The sequence below is a fragment of the Falco rusticolus genome, chromosome 8 (assembly GCF_015220075.1).
Source record: "Falco rusticolus isolate bFalRus1 chromosome 8, bFalRus1.pri, whole genome shotgun sequence".
Classification (NCBI taxonomy): Eukaryota; Metazoa; Chordata; class Aves; order Falconiformes; family Falconidae; genus Falco; species Falco rusticolus.
The window spans coordinates 48,150,249-48,165,987 of record NC_051194.1 but is presented as its reverse complement, the minus strand read 5'-3'; the positions used below and the strand labels follow the sequence as shown (position 1 = coordinate 48,165,987).

General features: G+C 42.1%; 1 protein-coding gene across 4 annotated transcripts in view; it reads left to right on the top strand.

The window, feature by feature from the left end:
- The first annotated feature begins 6,971 nt into the window (after positions 1 to 6,971).
- SESTD1 (SEC14 and spectrin domain containing 1) overlaps positions 6,972 to 15,739 on the top strand; it is a 55,902-nt gene continuing 47,134 nt past the window's right edge. Inside the window, exons 1-3 of one of the 4 annotated variants that reach the window (XM_037397614.1) lie at positions 6,972 to 7,174; positions 10,197 to 10,259; positions 10,927 to 11,029. The gene's annotated coding sequence lies outside the window, so the exon portion shown is untranslated. Of the gene's footprint in view, positions 7,175 to 7,206; positions 7,571 to 10,196; positions 10,260 to 10,926; positions 11,030 to 15,739 lie in introns of those variants that run through there. The other 3 variants (XM_037397611.1, XM_037397612.1, XM_037397613.1) reach the window with 3 other exon arrangements.

Genomic DNA, 15,739 nt, shown 5'->3' with positions numbered 1-15,739 from the left:
CCTGAAATGTGAGCCTATGTTGAAATAAGCAATGAAAGTCAGTAATAGTATCAAACTGTTAGCAAGCAATACATCCACTGAAGAAGCACAGAACTTGAAAAGTGCTAGCTCCAGATGGCCATTTCATTAGGTACAAATTCTGCTTCCTCCTCCAGCTCAAAACAAAATTTTGCAAAGCCTGTAAAGGAATAGAACCACCACAGTTTTGCTGAAAGATGCAAACAAATGATGGTGCAACTAGCTGTTCCTTTTCTGTAGAGTTTGACAAGAAACACAGTAACTTGAATAGCTCACCGCAAAAGGTTCTGCAAACCACACAGATCAACGGGCCAGATTTGATGGGTAAGTATAGACAGGCTGTCATGATAGTTGCGAGTCAGCTGCACTGCAGGAAAGAGTCCATCCAGCTCCTGCCTCTTGGAAGCTAAACCAGTTAAATATTAAGAAAGAACTAAACTTTGGCTCTTAATGCTGAAAATTGAAGTAGATTTAAAACACCTTTATTACCATTGCAAGAAAGATACTATTGAAGCAATAAGGTACTCATCATATTTGTTACAGTATAAGAAATCAGCTTGTACACAAAATGACTAATTTTAAATTTCTTACTTAATGTAAGTACAGAAATATTTTCTCTACCTGCCGTGCCCCAAAAGTGGAGTTGCACATGTGTGCTTGAGCTGCCTCTGACTGCGCTCCCTGAAATTCCTTTCCTTTGTTCTATGCGCATCCGGTAAGTTTCATTATAGTTTGTAGTACTGAAAAGTTCGATTCATAGTACATTGAGTTATTATTGAGTGATCTTTTCCTTAGAAAGGATCATTTGCTGAAGTAAATTTTGCCATGAATTTGTAAGGGAAGGACTGTTACCTTTCTTTTTAACATTTAGACATATAAATTTTCATGGTTTGTAAATGTTGTTACATATAGTAACTCAGTGCATGATAACATTCTTCAACAATATTTGTTTTTATGAAAGTTTTTTCAGTATTACCTTATTAAGTAAAAATTGTTGTGTGATTTTGTTCGTCTGCCCTATTTTTCCTGTCTCTCAGTATGAGCTGTTCTGAAATTATGTTCATGTACTAGAAGATAAAGTGCCAAGTACCTAATTTAGTACTCAGCAGTTACATTCAAATTTCACTTGTTGTATAACACCAAATACTGTAAAAACAAAAAACTCAAGCCTTGCCTCAGACTGGAAAATTATCAGCACTTTGGATTAGATAGTATTTTTCATATTCCATTTCAGTATTACCTTATTCTCAAGGTGGCGTGAATGACTTTAACACCTTATTTGTGTGTGACCTCCATGAATAAGATCAGTGTTGCAGCCTAATTTCCTGTGACTTCTGATGTATGTGTGCAGAAAAGTGATATCACAAACTACTTGTGAACTATGGAAAACAAAAACAAAACAAGGACCAGTGAGTGGGATTTTAAAACACCTATGTGGATTATAAACACATCCCATGATTAGGCTCCTAGGGTTTTTGGATATGTTTGAAAATCCTGGCCATTCTGACTAAAATTTCAGAAATATTTAGTAAAGGATAAATACAATTACTTATATTCAAGACTGCTCTTTCAAAATGCATTAAAATAAAATTTGTATACAAGTTTTGATGAAGCAATGAGAAATTGCCTCCACATATTCCAAAATGTATTTTACTTTTTAGTTATCATTGGAGATGTATTTCCTTTCTTTGGTAAAATAGTTGGGTATTTAGCCATGACATTCTCTCTTTCTTGAACAGGATTTCTGACATGCAGGGTGAACACTGAACACTGAGTAACTGAACACTGACTAACACTGATTTTCTATAAAATAAGCAGTCTTTCACACCAAAGGTTACAATTTAAAGCTCCTAAATGCTTAATAAACATAATAAACTACAAAGTCAGGAGTCTTTAAGGCTGTCCATAGACTAGCAAACACAGTGATGAATTTTAAACAGCTCAGCCACTTACTCCTAAAAATGGCTTTTCTCTGAGAGTGAAGAGCTCTGGCTTATTGCCTCTAAAAATAGCTCATATTTCTTACCCTCTTTCAATTCACTGTTGCTAACAATGATTGTGATTAGTGTTAGTATATACCCTGGAAGCCAGCTGCTGTTTGCAAAGTTAGAAATCCAAGCCGTACAAAGAGGAACATATACAGAGCATATATTTAAAATCCATAACCGACCAGTTCTTGTTATCATGGAAAGATTTGCTATTTAGACGTACAGAAAACATATTGGGAAACTCCTTTCAACTTATTCTCTTTCCAAATAATCCCCCTTCTGACCCCCAAAAGAAAACTACAGAAGTTTTTTCTCAAGAACATGCTCATTAATACCTCCTGGTCAGAACTGCACTAGAATCTAGAATCAGAATGCACACAAAAAGTGTAAAGCCATCTTTGCCTTCCCCTTTCCTAAGCCCACACGAAGTAACAGCTACAGTACAGGACACTCACTTGATCACTGACATACATTACCGTCTAATCTCGTTTTTGCTGTTCATTCTGAAGCTGGAAATAAAATTTAAATCTAATGTAAGTAAAAATGGTGGTGGTATCGAATGTAGCTTCTTCTACAGGCTAATGCTAATAAACCCATGGCCAAAGAGTAAGCAAGTTTCAGGGAGAGAGTAAGTAATCAAGTCTCATTAGAAAAATCCCTAGTTTTCTTTTTTGGTGCAAGCAGAAGAAAGCAGCACGAAGCTGCAAATATGGTTCCAGCAGAACATTAGGTGCTTTGTAGCAGTCACTCAAAATGTCACTGACTATCAGCACTCTCTCTGTTATGTCTATAGTTAGCATTTCAGAGTCATGTTTTTTTCAGAGCTGTTACGCCTCCTGTGATAACTATTATGGTAAGTACAGTTGTTGCTTTTCTTCAGCAAGCAGCACAGCAGTAATCCCTGATCAGATAGAGCCATCAGGCAAGAGAGTATGCTGTAGACATCCCACCAAACCTGCTCAGTGGTACAGCACAAGCACCTAATATGACAGGTAAATTGGTTCTCATCTCCTTCCCCTGCAGCCACAAATGTGACCTGAGACATGCCCATCTCCATCCTGCTGTCATGTGCCTACTGACCGAAGCTACAGAGATGGGATCGAGAGCCATAGCCTTGTTGTGGCACAGGAGACTCAGGCCAGACCCTGTGGACCAATTTCCTGTGTAGAAAGGAAGCCATTCCCCCGTGTTTTGAAGGTTTGGGGTCTACTGTCAGCCATAACCCATTTCTCCTTCACAAGATGAAATAAATTTGTGATGAAACTATGTTAGTTCTTTAGGAAACCTGGGCAGCAAGATACTGACGACAGATAGCTTTGCTTCCCATTAAACATTTCTCAGGTAGCTACTCAGGCAATGAAGACTTTTAGGTTTCTATTTTATTTTTATAAGAAAGTGCTTATTTCCTCAGTAGGAAGGAAAGGACAAGTTATCATGACTGTATTTTATAGAAAATAAGAAGTAATTAAACAAAGTAATAAAAGTCGCTGCAGAGTTTGCTGCAGGACATACAACACAACAGCCTCTATCTTGGAAAGATACGATGAGATCAGGGTATGTTTTATTGTTCCTACCTGAACAGTAAGAAGATCTTAGTGAAGAGAACATTTATTGTTTCTGCCTGAACACTAAGAAGAAAAAACAGAAAACACACAGACACACACACAGTTTCTTCAGAATCTTGAAGATTTACATTGCTGTCTCTCATTACAGATGTCGCTCATGCAAAGACCTTTACACAACAAACTTTCATCTTCTTTTTTAATAATTTAACTGAAGAACATCAAAATTATTGCCAACATGAGATAGTTATATAAAAGATTGTTTTTTGTACCCTTTGATAAGTACAAATATAATAAAACTTAGATTCTTCAAAACCTGCTAGGTGCTGCCTATGCAGAGTGCCAAGCTTTCAGCTTCTGCTAATCAGTAAATGCAGTCTCACAGGTTTGGGCTATTTAGGACTTCAGTTTCAGATTCTATTAAGAGCACAATTTTAGGCTTTGTGCTAACTGTTTCAGAAGAAACAATCACTCGTCAGTTCAGGATTAAAAATTATATGTTTAAAAGGACATTTCAAATTTTTATACTAATAGCAGGTGAATGTGGCTACCTTCAGAAGCCAGTGAATGGTAGTTCACATAGGTAGTATTGGAGCAGATCTTTTTGTTTCTGTGATGTTTTGAATGTACAGTGAATGCTTGTATTTTTCTGTCACTTCCACTTCCCAAACCTCCTGATACTGTTTATCGAGATAGAAGGGACTTTTCCCACTGTTTTGCCAACATGAATCGGGCTGTATGACAAATACATAAGGCTTTAAAGTAGTAGATGTCTCTGCTGCTTACCCATGAATACGACGATACCATCTTGTTATGATCATAAAGCTCCACACACAAAGAAGTCTACAATTTTTATTTATAATTCAACAGTGCCTGCCTACACTAATCCCACAAGTTACTTACTTATTTACTGTATATACCATTTATGAATTGCAGTGGTCTGCCAGTTACATCTCTAGCCACTTACACTGAATAGTGCTAGGTTATACTAATTTAACTACTCACATCCTTTTTTGTGTTACAGGTAAAAACAATTGTCTTATCTGTTGCATGGAGACATGGAAGCAAATAACAAGCAAGCAGCAGAGTAAATTGCTCCAGGTGGAGGGGTTTCAGCCTGCCTGGTGCGAGGCTGTGCCCAGCAGCAAGTGGAACAAAAGCAAAGGGGTGCAGCAGACCCATGAGGTGCTGCACAGCATGGCCACTGTCACGCCTGGTGGCACCTGGGACTAGTGTCATGGTGAGGAACTGGTTTCTACTAGAAGTGTGGGGGTGGTTGGTTTGTTTTTCTCTGAAGGCTGATTTTTTCTGGAAGTTCAGCAACTGAGGCTGGAAGCAGTAACTCTATTGTGTGAGCACTGCTCTGCCTGTAACAAAGGCTCTGTTGTCTCAGCACACAGCACAGTGCCCAAAGCTCAGGATGTTTTCAGCCTATTTACTTTTATTCGTATTTGAGTAAATCTGGCATAGCTGCTGGAGAATAATAGCATATATTAAGGCCTGTTTTAATCAAATGGATCCTTGATACAAAAATGTACTGTGATTCCTTCCTACTGGCAGTTTGTATGGCAAAGGCAATTAACTGCAACTCTGAGCTGTCGGTATGACCTCAAAAGGAAATTAATAATCTCAGGTTCTGTCCTGGCAAACTACTCAGCAGAGTATACACGGAAAAGGAAAGTCAAAAAACCTATTACAGCATCCTGATACCAAACTAGCATAGCTCCAGCCAGAGTACAAACAAGAGCGACTTTCAGGTTGCTCTGCTTTACAGCGTTGGAAGCCACTGCAAGAGTTCTGCTATCCTCTGTGCAGGAGAAGCCTCGTTCAGTCATAGAGAAGAGATTCCAGTAATAACAGGAAAATGGAGATGGAGAAGTTGGGTCTATATCCTTATGGTGCAAATTTCTCCTCCCCTCTCTCCTCCTACCGCCCATGGGATCTTAGGTAAATGTTGATGAATAGCAAAAGCTTCTATTGTCTTACTTTCTGACCACAGGTAGGCAATAAGTAAGCATAAATGTAAAGAGTGATCTAAAAGTTGTATATGGCGCATTCTTAACCCAGTAGTGCACACACTTAAAAATATTGTTAATTTTTTCCTTATTTAGTAAATTACAAAATTATTTATATGGCTCTCTGCAGCAACTACTTTTGTTGGAAGCTGCCAAGGTTCACTTACCTCTGTTTATCTCTAGGGGTTGTTAGGAAAGGTTATTTTTGAAAAGGTATGTTCCTGAGGCTGACAGGCCTCCTCTGAAAATTTTAATGACAATTGTTTACCTTTAGCTCTTGTGTGTCCAACAGGTTGCGTTGCTGAGAGAGGGACAGCTTTCTGAGTCAGCAGAGGCCAGGGATGAGGTCAGTAGCACAAGCACGCTCCGATGGCAATGCTGAGGGCAATGGCTGTGTTAGATGTTGACTGGCAGCCACCAGGAAAGGGGGCAAACAGTGGTGGTTTTGCAAACTGTGTTTTGAGGGGAGAACCCCAGCAGTTCCAGCTTCTGTGAGGCAGCTTTTATTATTTGGAATGCGATACAGTAAATGGTAATTCAGTCACTCTGCAAATAACAAGAGCAAAATTACTGTCAAGATAGAGTTTGCAGAACCTGATATTTTTTTTTTTTAAGAGCCATTACGTAGCCTGAAAATGATGTATTCCACAGGAGATTTAAGACTGACAGCAACTTGACCTAGGGCAGTTACACTGAGAGCAAGACAAGTGTCCTGGCTGGCTTTCTTCACAGCGTTTCTTTCCAGATTTTTGCTTATTTTATTTTAGACTTGGCATGACAGAGTTTCAGGATGTTTATCCAGGAGCCTGGCCTGATGATGGGTTATTAGCTGCACTCTGGGGGAAGCAAAACACGCGTTTGCCTTGTCATTACTGAAGGGCCACAGGTGGACACTGGCACCTGCCTGAAGCGCTTTCAGCGACCTGTTTTCACCTGCGATCGATGTGACTTGCATTCCGCACACGCTCACGTATCTCCAAACTGTAAAGCACGCCTGCTGCTGCTGGCGCTGGAGCAACCCGCCGGCAGTCGGGCTGCAGCCTGTCCTCGTCGGGTACCTACAACGGCCCCTCGCTGCTGACAGGAGGCCGGGGCACCGGGAAAGGGGCCGCAGCGGGAAAGGGCCCGCCCGGACGGTGCCTGGCGGGGCCGCGGCCTGCGGGGCGCAGCGCTCGGCACCCCCTAGCGGGGCGGCGGCGGCACATTGTCTCCTCCGGGGTGGGGCCGCGCGTCGCCGTCTCTCGGCCCGGCCGCGTCCCGCGCAGCTGCCGCGGCGGCTCCGCGGGAGGGCCGCCGGTACCGCGGCTCCGCGCCCCGCACGGCTGGGGGGGGGGCGCTGGGGCGCGGGCGGCGGAGCGGGGGTGGTGCCGGCAGCGCGCGGTGCTCGCCGTCTCCTTGCCGACGGGGGAGGGGCCGGAGCCGCCCCCGTTCCCGTTCCCGGGGGCTGCCGCCGGGCCAGCGAGGCGGTGCGAGGCGGCCGAGAGCAGCCGCCGCAGCCTGGCCGGAGCGGGCGGGTCCAGGCTCCGCCCCGCGTCCACCCGCTCCGCCGCCGGCGTCCTCCCAGCCCGGGCACCCGGAGCGCCGCAGCCGGGTGAGTAGCCGCGTCTGGAGAGGCGCTTCCTTCGCCCCAGCCCTGCGGAGGGACGGCCCCGGGCGCAGCGCAGGCCCTGCGGCCTGGCCGCGCTTTGTTCCCCGGGCGGCGGCGCTGGAGCTGTGGGGCGCCTCGCTCCGCCGGGCAGCGGTTGCTTCTCGGGGGGCGGCGGTGGCCCGGCCTTACGCCAGGGTAGCCCTCCCGCGGCCGGCCTCCTGACCGGCTCTGCATCGCCGCGGACGGTGGGCGGGCTAACGGGGTGCCTGGCGGCTGGCTGCGGAGCTCGCCTCCTCCACATTAAACCCCCCCGCCCGCCCCCGTTTCGCTGCCCCGCGGTGTGTCCCGCTGGCCGGGGGCACGGCAGGTCGGTGCAGCCCAGGAGAACCCACGCAACAGGTTGGGGTATTGTTCGTGCTGCCGCTACATACGTGGCCGCGGAGGCGGGGGGGGGGGCTCTTGAGTGGCCGCCGGTGGCGGGGCCTGCTTTGTGCGGGCGGCGGGCGCGGGAGGGCCACAGCCGCCTCCCGCCGGGCCGCCCCGCGGGTGCCGCGGCAGGCTGGGGAAGGAGGGAGGGGGCTTGGGGCCGGGGCTGGCTGGGCCTCGCAGGGGGCTTTCCCCGGTGTGTCGCGGCGGGTCGGAGCGGCCCGGGCGGGTGGGCGATCCCGGCCGTGCGGTTGCCGCGGCCCCGGGGAGCGCGGCCCGGCGGGCTGGGTCACTGCCGAGGCGGTGGCTGCTGGCGGCCGTGGTTGCCGTGTCTTCGGGTTTTGACAGGTCCATTGTCTCGCAGTCCTGCCTTCCCCAGTGCCCGCAGCATCCCGTGTTACCCATGCACAGCCTTTCAGCCAGGCAGTGGTACGACGGGGATGCGTTGCAGCACTCTTTTCTTAAAGAATTTGAACGAGTGTGTGGAAGCCAGAGTGGAGTCAATTAGTGGAGAATGGTTCTTTGTTTTGTGAGTCTTTGTGATTTATTTTAATGAGCAAAATTGGTGAGGCTTATATGGATGGATATTAGTGGATGCTTTTATTAGTTCTTTCATCTTCATCCCAAAGGAAATACTGGGTCTCAGCGTTCTTATATTGCAGTGTCTGCATTGTCCAAATGATTGGATGTTGACTTTGTTCATGCACTAAAATTCACTGTGATGAGGAAGCACTGGTTTCACCCTCCCTCCCCCCTTTCCCCATTCTGTGACATCTGCTAAGATCCAGCATATAGTAAATAATGAATAGTTATTACATTATAGGAACGGTGATGGTGATTAACTTCTGTGCTAGTAAGGGTTCTCATTTATGAATATGAGTTTTTATAGCCCTAGTCCCATTGTCTATACCAAGCAGAAACTTAAGGAGGAGAAAAGGGGGAAGGTGGACCATGGAATTAGAACTGAAGCTTGGTCAGAGGCCTACTGCTTACTGGTAAGGTGCTGATCATGCTTTGCTCTGTCAGGGGGAAAAAAAACCCTGAAGCAAAACAAAAAAAGCCCACCAGAACTAGGAGCAACTACAGTGGTTTTTTAGTGATGGATTTTAGGATTTTGCATAATTCCTTACATCATAGATTGCTGCTTTTGAAGAATCCTGTAAAATCACCTCAGTCAACTGTTTTTTGTAAAGTAGTATGCTAATAGATGATATTTTATTTGGAGTTTAGATGACCTGTAACATCAGTTTTCCTAGAAACAAAAGTTAATAGCATTTACGTATTTTTAAATTTATCACAAGAATCACTGCCATGTTGTCTCCTGGAGTTGCAGGCTATAATTTTAATTTGTCTATGGAATCACATTTCTCAGTAAAGCTTATGTAAGCAGGGGAGATGTACCTAGATTTTTGTTATTTTCCAGCAGCAAAATAGAGCAGTTGTGTGAAGTTAGCTCGGTTTCAGTTGGCTGCTGCTTGGGAGTGGTAGTAGGGAGGGGAACTGGAGCTGCTTCTGGAAGAGACTAGATACATTGATGGTGAACTTGAATACAGGGCTACGTAACTGTCAAGGGACCTTAAGAATAGAGTATGAAGAGGAGCACCTTTATTCCCCAATGACTATGAGTGGTTGTGGAAATACAGAACGTCTTCAGTAGGTAGCTTCTAATAAAGCAGGCAAGGTCTAGGGTCTTGCAGGGGTAAGAAATGATGTTGCAGGATTTCTATCACGTATCTATTTAAGCTGTCTTGAGCACTTGCTATTGATATTCTTGTCCCTGATCTGTAGGGGTGTACTCTTGCCTTCTCTCCATCTTTTAGAGGATTTGCTAGTTTGTTTGCCTGACTACAAAAACTTCTGGTGATGGAAGTGTTTTTTTTTTAAATTTAAAATTTGTTGTGAGAGAGATGACTGTAATAACTGCTGCATCTGAGTAACTGTAAAACCTATGAAATGTGTTTAGCATCTTGGCTTTGCCTGTAATACATTATAGACTTAATTCTGAGGTTTTGGGATTTGTTGGTGAGTGGGATTTGATCAGTTACAAGGTTTCATTCAAGTTTCAAAGCATTTGCTGAGGTTTTACATTTGACACATCTCTTAATTCTTTATCTTCTAATACAAATAGGGACTATTTACATTTTTTAATTCAAGTTATAATTTGCCTCTCTAAATTTTATAGCAGTGATGAACTTAGTTTGTAGGAATACTTTCTTCCTCTTTTCACAAAAAATACCAACACTATTTTTGATTTATCCTAAAACTCTTTAGGTGACCTCTGACTGAAAGCATACTGCAAGGATTCTGGTTCTTGTTACTCTTCCACTGCTTCCGGTGCTGCCTCAGGAGCATTGCCTGCTAATTATAAACAATGTTGATGTCAACCATATGTTTTGGTGGAAAATACGGGATTACTGCTATCCCACTCAACTCAAATGCCTGGTTTACAAGTATTTGTGAATATGGAATGGAGATGTTAACTCCCGTATCATGCAGCTTTGTAATAAATCCTTGTGTTTAACCTCCGAGGAAATAAAGTTTTAGAGTGGGTATTAACATGTAAAAATATGGTCAATACTTTTTTCATTTGAATTTATAGAATCCAGGATCCGGAGCTCAAACTTGTATCCCTAACAGACAGCATTGCATTCCAGTACCAATGGTAAGTAAGATCAATTTCTTCCAAATATAAGATCTTTAAAATTTTCATGCAATATATTTGGTTGTTATGAAGATTTGATACTGATGAATATGCTGCATAGAACAATACCTTTGAAATTAGTTTTGTGCAACCTTATTTAGGCATGCCTTCTTCAACTTACCTACTTTGGTTTTGTCTTGTGACTTTTAAAATCTTTAAAAGGTGCTATAACAGAAAGGTTCTGATACTAAAGTTATGCTACATAGTTTGGCTTAGGCACTATAAAATCTGTGGCTTGTGTTAGTGTCTTACGTAGTGTCGATGTCTCCCACAGAGAGCAGTGTTTGCAAATGTATTAGAGAGTGTTTAGGTATGTGACTGGAGATAATGTGAATTCTGATTTAAAGAGGGAGCTGTGGTTGTGGGTGAGACCAAGGAAAGAAGTTTTAAAAGCATTGTGGTAGATTGTTGCTGTTCTGATGGGGTTGGTAAGCTTGTGTGCAGAAGAGAAATGAGAGACTTGAGCACCTTGAGTGAGCAAGCAGAAAAATGCACTGGCAAAGCTTTGTACTCTTTAGACTAAATGAGAACGAGAGATTTTTGAAGTGAGGATATCCATACAGCAGACTCTAAACTTGACAAGGAAGCAAGTGAAAATCAATATGGAGTGTTGTTTTCCTGTTTCTAGGTGAGAAGATGAGCTGCTGCATTTTGGACAAGCTGAAGTTTGGAACGCTGGGACATAAAGAACCCATTAAGAAGGAAATTGCAATAGTTAAGAGGAGATGAAGGTATGACTTAGGGCTTTACAGAATCAATGATTCAAGAGAGATAGATGTAGTAGGCACATGAGAATTCAGAGCAAAGCTGAACTCCTATGGTGTTGGCAGAGTTGAATTTGAGATGTGCTCTTAGAGAGGTATTGTGAAGGATAAATGTTGACAAGGCCAAGAAAAGAAAAAGGTGGTGGAAGAATAAGATGATGGATTTGATGTTAATTTTTTGGTCACTAAATGGTGTGTACAGCTGCACTTGAGAAAATAAATGGCCCTTTCTGAGGGGAAGGGTCAGGATGTACACACAATACGTAGATGAAAGGTGCCATGGCTTCTCTACTTTTTGTTGTTGGTAAAAGCAATGTTTTTTTTCTAATCAGTACACCCTCAATGCGGGTTGTCTGTTTTCTGTCTCTCTGCTAGCATACTGTTTGCTCCTTCTTCCATGTTACATTCTAATTTGGCCCTAGGAAACAGTATCAATGGAAAATGTGTGTTACATCTATGAGAGGTGTTCCAGGTAGCAGGTCAAGAGAGCTTGATTTTATGTTCTCTGAAGCATGTGGCCGTTTATTTATGATAGTGGAATGCTACATGTTTTATTTTGAGAGGATGGGAGAGAGAGAGATATGCTGTGGTTACTGCAGGTGGTTGCTGTGGCCTATTTAACTTGTGGTTTGCAGCTGAAATGTTCAGAATTTTTAACATGAGTACAAAGACTGGAGACATCTGTGCAAGTTAAAGATTTACTTCCCTTGCACATAGTAATTCAAGGACAGCATATAATTGTTTTTATTTTGAAGAGCAATAAGTTTGTGTAATTCTGAAAAATTTTGAAACTTAAAAATGTGAATGAACAAGGTATTTATGTACCAGATCTGGCATATTTTAATCTCTTGTAATTTCATGTTAGGTTAAGATTAGCAAAGTTCTCAAATCACTTACTTCTGATGAAGGTTTTCTTACTATTATCATCATTCTGTCTACCTTGTGTGTTGTGCAGTGGGGGTGGAAGCCACTGCTGTAATTTTTTATTTTATTTTTTAAATACAGAGGAAATTGTTCAGGATGTTTCGAGGTCCACACAAAATCTTACTTTTAAGCTGGGAACTTTTTTGTCAGGTATCAACCCCAAAGTTTTAGAGATTTATAAACAGTCATTTTATTAGCCTCTCATGTATTTTATTCTTGTTTTGTGTCAGTTTTCTCTGCCTAAAAAGGATGACTGCTTTTGTCTGCTACACTTACGTCCATGCAGCCAGCTCTACTCTCTTCTCAAACAGTTCCTTGCTCTTTCCTACCCCCTGCCACTGCCATTCTTGATGGCTTTTGGTTTAGAACAGCATTTCTTTTTGTTTCCTTTCTCTTGTGGTGTCACTATACTGAGCTGAGAAGTGATTCCTGTGGGCCTGAGCCACATGCACTTATGCCAAGTATGTGTATTGTTATGAAGTTGTAGATTTTCTTATATAATTGTTATAAAAGGAACAAGAAGTTCTAATCTTGCACCCCAGAGGAAAGTTATTTTTCATTTGTTCCAGACTGCCAACAGTTGCGCTCATCAGTGCAGCTGTTTGTCTTTGGCTGCTTATGGCTTGAATTGTCCAATCTCGTTCCTCCCATTGTCTTAGCCAGTTCTATGAAGTATTGAAGGCATGAAAGCTCTCTGTGATCTTTCATCACAGACTGCTTTTGGACAGTTCCTTGAAGAACTGGTGATAAGGTACTCATTTCCCCCAGCTCATTCTTGCAAGATTTTGTGACTTGTTTGCTTTTTTTTGGTGTGTGGTGTTTTGTTTTGTTTTTTTTTTTTTTTTTTTTAATATAGAGAAGTAGAAGAAGAGTATGATGTTTTATTTTACTATTGATTGGTTGTTTTTCTTCCTCCCGTCCTGTGACTCAATAACTATTTCTGTGGGAGAATTTACAGTCTGTGTGATTTCTGTCTTCTTTCCACATGATCTCTACGTGAAATTTTAAGAGCTAAACATGAGGTTTATTTTTTTTATGGGTCTTAGGGAGGTGTGATGAGAAAGAAAATAAAATATCTGTGCTGTACTTGTAACATAGCATTTCAATTGACCTATTGCTGTGTAGAAAATGGTGGAAAAAGCAACCTCCCAAATTACATCATTTGTCCATTCTGTGGTCACTTGATGCTGTGAAGTGAATTGGGACTATACCAGATTACTGCAATTTCTGCTGTTTTGGCTGCCTGTTGCAAGAGAGGGTGTAAGGTAGATCAGCCTCCTCTGCTGCCTGTGGTAACATCCTACAAGGGCAAGCTGTAGGATTCTGCAGGAAGGTAAACACGGGGTCTCTCTCTGGAAATGTGGCAGAAAAGGAAATGTGGAGTTGCATCCAAAACCTGTGACTTATTTTCTGTACTATTCTAGATTGAAGAAGCCTGAGAACTGCTGTAATTTAACATATACCATGTGTATTTTGCTTGGCCTGAGGCTGGAAAGGGTAGAAAACTTCAGCAAGCTATCATTCTATATGTCATGTTGTAGCACCATTATGAACTTCTGCATGTGTTCCTTGGGGCTGAAGCAAGATTGCTGTCTGTGGAAATGGCCTTTGAATCCAAAGTGCTATTCTTTCAGAGAGTACTAATTGCCGCACAGCATCCTGTGCTTGCCCTTCTTGTATGAAAAGGCTGAGGTGTCAGTATGGTGTTTCACAGCTGTACATGAAGATGTTATTGCACATCCTTAGTTACATTGTTTTTGTGCTCGGTACTCTTCCTTCTTTTCTGTCCCTCTGACGCTTTTGCTAAGTCTGATGAAAAAGCTCTGCCGTTCTGTGAAATGAATAGTTGACTTGAGATCAAAGTTAAAACTTAGAAGCATAATGTCTTTTTCTTCTTGCGTGGCATAACCTCTCTTATTCGCTTGTTCTCCATTTGCTGGTTCACTATTGATTATATTGCTCATCACGTCTTTTTGCCACTCATCTTTTATTTCACTTCTCACAGAATGTTGAGGGGGTGAAAAAGGGTGGGAAACGAATATGGAAGATGGGTTAAATAGAGGAAGTAGTTCACAGACAGCTCTTCTAAATGCTATGATTAGCTATAGTTAGAAGACGAAGTGTACAAGGTAACACTTGAAACTCAGTAAAAATGGGGCAGAAGAAAAAGAGTTTTTCCAAGCTTGAATTTGGCATTGCTATGGCAATGTGGTTTTAGATCATGGCCTAGCAAATTGTTAAGCCTAAGTTTAACCAAAAATAGACTACTTACTCAATCTGTCTATTCTAATCTGCTTTCACAAGTTGCTGAGTTAAAGTACTAATTGTGCATGTGTAATGGAACCAACATTGTATGATTGCATTTTGCTTTAAAATTAAACAAGCTTACATGACTGATGAAAACTACTGAGTCTATGGCTTTTACTTTCTTAATTCTTTAGTGTGAATTAACACATAATGGAAAATCAGGAGTGTTTGTGTACAACTTGAAAATTGGGCATAATATAAAACTTCAGTATGCCTGTTTTTATGAATAGCTTTTACAGATAGTCAAAAAGAACAGAGTGGTTGAAAAAGAAAAATAAAACCTTGATTTGATCTTCCCTAAATACGTAGTTACCTTTTTCTGAGGCCTTAAAAGGCTCCAAGGGTAAAAATTTATCAGTAATGCTCATAATATGTTAAAGAGTAAAAATCAAACACTGTATCTGATTACCTTAACCTGTTGTTCATCTGTCAGGTTTTATCGTTATTTTGAAACTGTCCAGCTGAGCAACCCAGTTCCATGTGGTCTTTAATTGAAGACAGCATTAACTAATGAATGCTTGCAGCCTTTTTTTACTTTTTGGGCAGATTTGGCGTGCTTCTCAAATTACCCTGGGGTATCAGCCCTGGGGACACCTTCGTTTGTGTTCTGTCTTTGTGCCGCTTGGCTGTGGGAGAGATGACATCTTTAATGTAGCTTTAAAGGAAGATGAAATAATCATCTGCATACGTAATTCTGATATTCAGCTTTCCCTCTGTCTTTTGCAAATGGATTTTATTTCTGTGTGGGACAGATGAACTTTTTTTAAGCTGATCTAGGGAGAGTGTGGGGTAATGCTTTGTGGGTTGAAGGTAGCATCTGAAAAAAACTTGTATGCTGCCTTCAGGGACTGAAGCTGTTAATTTTGAAGCTCTGCAATTCAGAAGTTGACTTCAGAATGAAATTCTTTTTTTTTTATTTTATATGATGGAGGCTTTTCTCTCTCCCCCCCCCCCCCCCTTCAGAATGTCTGTTGTTATTTGTGCTATTGTTTGTGCCTAGACTTGCAAGCTGCTACAGTTTTGAATGTAGCTGCCCATCTGCTGCTTGGATATTTATAGGCAGATCTGTGGAGTTCCTTCTAATCTCTCAAGTCTTCAAAAACGTTAATGAATTAAACATCACAGTGGTCTTGTAAAAAAGGGAATTAGATGGAGGGACTGAATGAAGACTAAAAGAGATAAATGACTTGCTGAAAGCCATATGTATATTTCTAAGCAGAACAAGGGATAGAAACCAGATTATTTTTTTTCCTGACTTTTAGTCCTGTGTTTAACAGACCAGCTACGTTCTCTTCCTTGGTACATGATGAGGGAATGAAGAAAGTACTCGTTCTTTGAAACGTGCAGTAGATGCTCATGAACAGACCAACCCATTTAAAAACCTTGTAATGTGTACTGAGGGTATTAAATGTTACAGGTCTAATGAATTTGAGTAGACGTGTTAGT